The sequence below is a fragment of the Lutra lutra genome, chromosome 10, assembly GCF_902655055.1.
Source record: "Lutra lutra chromosome 10, mLutLut1.2, whole genome shotgun sequence".
NCBI lineage: Eukaryota > Metazoa > Chordata > Mammalia > Carnivora > Mustelidae > Lutra > Lutra lutra.
Window position 1 is genome coordinate 48,237,169 of NC_062287.1, and position 6,549 is coordinate 48,243,717.

Sequence of the window (6,549 nt, forward strand, 5' to 3'; positions counted from 1 at the left end):
AGTTATTGATACCCAAGCCATCAAAGCAGAAAACTTTTTCTTTCTTACCTTTCCTATATAGACGGGTTTAAAACCCTATATCCTTAATGTCTCTGAGATATTAATCTGTCCTCTTCACTGCTGCTACCATATTTCAGGCTCTTAATATGACTTCATATTTAGCTTATCATGTCTGCTTCCCTTGTACCCTAACTTTTAGTTCCATAGTACTACTATGTTTCCATAGTAGTGACTTCCCTGGGAAGTTCCCAGGACAAAAGAGCCTATAATGCCCTTTGATCCACATACAGCCACCTGTAGTCCCTTGTCTCCTGGGTAATACCTATCCCTTTCCAAGATTTAGCTTGTCATTTATTTTCTGAAGTCTTTTTGTATCTGTGTAAAATTGACTACTGCTTGCACTGTGTACCTCTTTCCAACATGATGATGGAAGCAAAAGAAACCTAATTTATTATCCTTATTTGTTGATAGGTTAGTTTCCCTTATTGGACCAGAAATTCCTGAGGGTGTAGCCATGACTTATATATCTCTGTATCTCATTGCCTAGGATAATAGGCCACTCAATAAATTGATAAACTTTTAAAACAAATGGAATAGATGCTGGTTTTGAATATTATATTTTTCAATTTACCATTTTTCAATTCAATTCAACATAGATCACTAAAATTGCATTTAACACATGTTTACATTTTCAACCAAATCTCTGTAGTTTTTAATAAAGTCTCATCTTCTGAATAAATAAAACCCCATTTAAAAATATTATAGCTTCATGATCTTTAAGCAGATTCCTTCAATCCCAAGTGTGCTCTTTGGCAAATGCATGGTTTTGCATGTATTACCTAATTTCTTCTAATACCAGGAGGAAGTTGGGAAGAAATTTATATGTAATGTGTTTCTCACATAAGTATAGCTTGTAAAACTACTCCATCAGGATGAAGTTTTATGTTAATTTATAACACAAGGTTTAAGAAGAAATAGTTCTCTTTATTACTTCAACACTTTTCCGTCTGGCCAGATGGTGGTTACTCCATTGCAGGCAAGTGTAGTGTAGTGGATGAGTCAGTAGAAATGAGTGTGAGTTCTTCGCCTGCTGTTTACTGGTTTTGTGATCTTGCACCAGCAACTTAAATGTCCCAAGTCTGTTTCTGTGTTTGGTTATTCATAGGGAGTTGGAACAGGTTGAAGGACATTGTGTGTATGAAGTGGTTTGTATCCCACAGAGTGCAGGACAAAGCTTGGTGAAAAAAATAGCATGAGGGGAAAGTGCATGGGTTTGGGCGTAAGCAGACTAGATTCACATTTTGATTTTGCCACTTTTATGTGACTTTGGGCACCTTAATTGACATCTTAGAACATTACTTCCCTCATCTGCAACATGGGGATAATAATATCTACCTTCTCAAATTGTAGAGAAGATTAAAGGCAGCAATGCACTTAATGGCATCTGGTGTCTGGTCATCGCCTCTGTAACTGATGACTAGTAGGAATGAAAGCATCCAGTTTTTGAAATCCTCCATCCTGTCTACATGTCTTATATCCTTGTAGACTGATCACCAACCAGTCAGAATGAGTCTCTAATATGGGTTAAGCCTCAGCTAGTATCCTCTGCAGAATTAGGTTTATTAGGATTTAATGCTCCTGGAGCTGTCCACATTCCTTAAAAACAAACACATGCAAAATACTTACTGTACCTGAAATTCTCACATGATACTAAAAAATAAAATTTCCATTAATTACTCAGAGCCAGCCACTATAATAGGCACTTTATTTGCCTTATGTTCTTGAGACTTCATGTCAGTTCTTGAAGGTGGGGATGGTTATCCTCTCCATTTAAAGATGGTGAAACTTATTTACAGAAGTGATAAGCTTCACTTATAGACTAGAAAAAGGCAGGATCAGGAATGAACTGAGGGTTTCTGATAATAAATCCAGTGATTTTTCTGCTATGCAAGAGTGCCAGGTGGGTCAAGGTCACTCCAGCACTTTGGCTATTTTTTCAAAATCAGCAACACTGCTGAGTTAATAAATTAAGCTTGACAAACACCAGTTCTAATATGTTTCCTAGTCACTGATCTTAGCAGGAGTCTTTATCATTGATAAAGGCCTAGCCCTGACTCAGGCATGAACCTGGACCTGGTCAGGATGTGAACGTCTGGGGCTTTATACGTTTGACTTGTTTTCCATCTTTCCATTTGGGAGTGCCATCTCACACAATCACTGATTTGTTAAGTTATTCAACATTTATGACATGTCATCTATGTGCCTTGAAATTGTGATAGACACTAAGGATAATAGGATGTAAATCCAGCTTGTCTTCAAGGAACTGAGTCAACTAGAGTAAAATAAGAATAATTGCAATTTATTGTCTTCTGTGAAGTCAACAGCATCATAATGGTGCTCTTTGAACACAGGGAAGGGCCATGGAGGACTTTCAACCAAAGATGAGCATTTCCTTGAATACTTAAAGAATAAAGTAATTTTGAGACAGGAAAAAGAGGGAAGGGGAGAAAGAATGCAAGTACAAAGGCATGGAAGTGTTTAACATTAGTTTCTATTCACAGTTGTGAAAAGTTTGGGGCCATGGTTAGAACATGGGTGAGGGAGGAGTCTAGGAGGACTACCAAAGGGCCAGCTCACAGTGGATATTATCAGCCACGGCAAGGTAACTGAAATGAATGTTGCGGGCAAACAGGCATCATTGACATGTTTTAAGCATAAGATGAAAGAATCAGAGTAATAGTTTAGATTGATTGATGTGACAAAGAGTTGGTGGATATGGAGGGGAAGGTTTGGAGGAGGGATACTTTAGTTGGAAGTACCAAAGGCGTGGTTTCAGGTGATGGCAAGTGGTTCGAGAGAAATGAAGGATGTAGTCAATCTTGAAGGCTGAATTAGCATAAGTTAGTGATTTGGTGGGATGTGGAGTGAGGGACAAGGAGGTATCCAGATGGTTTCCTAGATTTTTGTCCTCTGTGATTGTCCTCTGTACGGATGATAGCCTCAGTTCCTGAGACAGAAAACACTCAGTAGGAGCAGGATTCATAGGAAAATGAGGACCACAGAGGGCATTGTCACAAGCCCCATGCCTGACTTTTCATCCTTAGCCTCTCCTTAACTCCACTGCTAGGGTTCTAGTTATTATCCTCATCACTTCCTGCCTAATTGACTGTAGTAACCTCTGGGCTGGGCTCTAAACTCTGATCTCCATGAACATTGCCCTGATGGACCACTCTTCTGCTTACAAGTTTTTAGTATCTCCAAGATGCTTAGAAAAAACTGAAATTCAGAACTTTCTATAAGCCCATTCCAAACTGATCTCTCCAGGCTTGTTCTCTACCCTTCCTCCAAGCAACAGACTAATGTACCATAGTTGGAAGACCAGACACAAAGTGAGGCAACTTGAGAAGGGGTGTGTGTGTGTGTGTGTGCATGTGTGCATATGCATGCACACCCACAGTTTTTGTCAGAAAAAGTAGAAAAAGAAAAGAACAGTACCTGTTGAGAAGTTAAAAAGGTATTTGGAGAAGGCAGACTCCATTTTGGACTTAGAGGTATAAATGGGGGAAAATATAGGTGACAGGGAGGAGGGAAGGCATAGCTGGTAGGGAGAATAGTGTAAACACCATGATGCAGACTGGGGGTGTTGAAGGAAGGAGGTGCATGGGAAGTGGCAGGGATGAAACTGGCCTGATGGGAGTAAAGGGTGAGCAGGGTAAAGTTTTAGGGTCACAGAGGGGCCAGTCTTTGCCTCGTGATCCAGTAGCATAGTTTTGAAATGTATATATTTACAGGTAGCTCTGTGTATATAACATGGTGTTTGAAAAATCAGTGAAAAAAATATTGATAAGTTAGAATAAAAAATTTAAACATTGACATGATGAAACCTTACATTTTCACTGTGCTTTACAAATGACAGGAGACTTTTACTGAGGCCCAGAGAGAGCAGTACTTTGCCAAGTTTGGACTCAAACATGGATCTTTGACCCTAATTCCAGGTGTTTTCCACCACAATAAAGCTGCCTCTTGCAACATGTTCTAATGTCTAAATAATCATATACTTTTGTTGGGTAAACCAGATTACATGTGTGTCTTTAGATGAATTGTGATTAATTTCTTGAGGATTTTGTTAAGCATCTCTTTATTGATTTCTTCCAGCTGAGAAGAAGCCAATAAAGAGGAAATAAAAAAATAATGCCCCAAACTACAGCTATAAAGGTTCACAAATAAGGGAAGACAGCCTAACACAACTAGAGAGGCAACACGAGACTTCATTATGGTTTTCCTCACAAATTGGAGTGGGATAAAATGACTTAGGGGCACCTTGATGCCAGTATATGAAAACTGCTTAAAGTCGTGTAAGTGTAGCATTTGTTTTGGAATAACTATTTCTGAATCCTCTGGTCTCTCAATCGTCTTTGAAGTGAAAGGTTCTGTTTCATGATGATTGTGTTGAGAATATATATTTTCAGCACTTTAAGCAAGAAGTCAGTGCTATGTTTGAAACAGAGTGCCAGGAGGAAATGGCCCATGCCAAATCAGTGGGATTTTATTGTACAACAATGTGGAATATATTGAGTTTGATTTTTGCGGGGAGGGGTAATTTTGAAAGGGAATTATCTTCTGAAAACATGTTCTTCTCAAATAATTGGGATTTGCATGGAAAAAAAGTCTGAGTTTGTGGAATGCCAGGAATTACATATCAGCCGTAGAAAAGACTATGCCCAAGGGTCCTTTCTGGACACAGAGCCACATCAGATCTTTGGCAATGGCAAAGATGTCCAGGTTTCTGTATGGGGGTTGCCAAGACTAGAGAAGAGAAAGAAAAAACAGAGTTATAATTGTGGATATGAGGAACAACATTTTCTGCATTTAATAACTACTATATTACTTTGATAACTATTACAGTGAATATTGGGTTAGGCATAACACTCTATATACTAGCTCTCAGAGCAATTTTATTTTCTTTATTATCACTTATTCAATATATTTTTTTGAGATTGTAAACTATTAAAGCGGGGGCCATGATTTCCTTGTTCTTTTTACATCCTTAGTGCCTAGCATGGTATCTGACAAGTAGCAAGTGTTTAGTAAATATGTACTCAATAAATGAAAGAACTGTTTGGGATCTAAAGATCAGACCAACAGTAGATGGATACTCAAAGAGACAAAAATATAGTGTAAATAAATGAGTTTTTAAAATATCTTTATAGTTGGCATACCATAAAATTCACCTATTTAAAATACACAATTCACTGATTTTCAGTATATTCACAGTCATGCAGCTACTATTGCAATCGAAGTTTTTTTAATTAATTTTTTTGAAGATTTTATTTATTTATTTGACAGACAGAGATCACAAGTAGGCAGAGAGGCAGGCAGAGAGAGAGAGAGAAGGGGAAGCAGGTTCCCCGCTGAGCAGAAAGTCCAATGCCGGCCTTGATCCTAGGACCCTGAGATCATGACCTGAGTTGAAGGCGGAGGCTTAACCCACTGAGCCACCCAGGAGCCCTGCAATCTAAGTTTAGAACATTTCCATCACTCTCTCAAAAAACTGCGTAATCATTAGCAGTCAGTCCTTATGCCCTTCCTCCCCGCCCCCGGTACACATAGCCTCCTGTCCTAGGAGACCATGAAGTTTTGGCAGTTACTATGCAACATGTTTGTCTGTCTGTGTGTCTACCTACCTGTCTATCTGCAAACAAAGAATTGTGTCCTTCTCTTCTGAAGCAGTGGATTGTCTTAAAGGGATTCTTCAGTATCTTCACGAAGGGTAAGAAGGCCCTGAAGCAAGTATGTTATTTGGAGCAGTCTGTTGAGATGCTACTATTGGTCAGATGGTAAGGGAGAAGCATCCCAGAAGGATCACAATGGCCAACGGTTCAGAAGGGTGAGGGAAGCTGAGGGTGAGGTAGGCTGAGGGAAGCTGATTGTTGTTAAGAAGAATCTCCAACCTACCTTAGGCTTATTCAAAAGCTCACTGAGCCTGACAGCTCAAGCAGAATCAACAAGAACTAATGCTAGAATAGGAGACACCAAAAATGTGCTCTGATTTTAGATGAAAACCTCTCCCCTGCTCTCTGAAGATCTGCTCTAAGTGGCTTCTGACCCTTGGGAGTTGTTCCAAGGAAGGCAGAGGATTTGTGGGAAGAATTTTGACAGTTTACAGGGCGCCTGGGTGGCTCAGTGGGTTAAAGCCTTTGCCTTCGACTCAGGTCATGATCCCAGGGTCTTGGGATCGAGCCCCACGTTGAGGTCTCTGCTTGGCAAGGAGCCTGATTCCCTTCCTCTCTCTCTCTGCCTGCTTCTCTGCCTACTTGTGATCTCTGTCAAATCAATCAATCAATCAATCAATCTAAAAAAAAAAAAAAGAAAAAAAGAAAAAAAGCTTGCCAATTCCTGTACTAAACAGTTGCCGTGTTACTGTTGCATTTAAAAAAAAAAAAAAAAAGGATTTTGACAGTGTAAGAGTTGATAGTGCATCTTGGATGATTTAGGAACATTTGAATTGATGGAAAATCCAAGAGAAAAAAAATAAAGAGGAATGTTAAT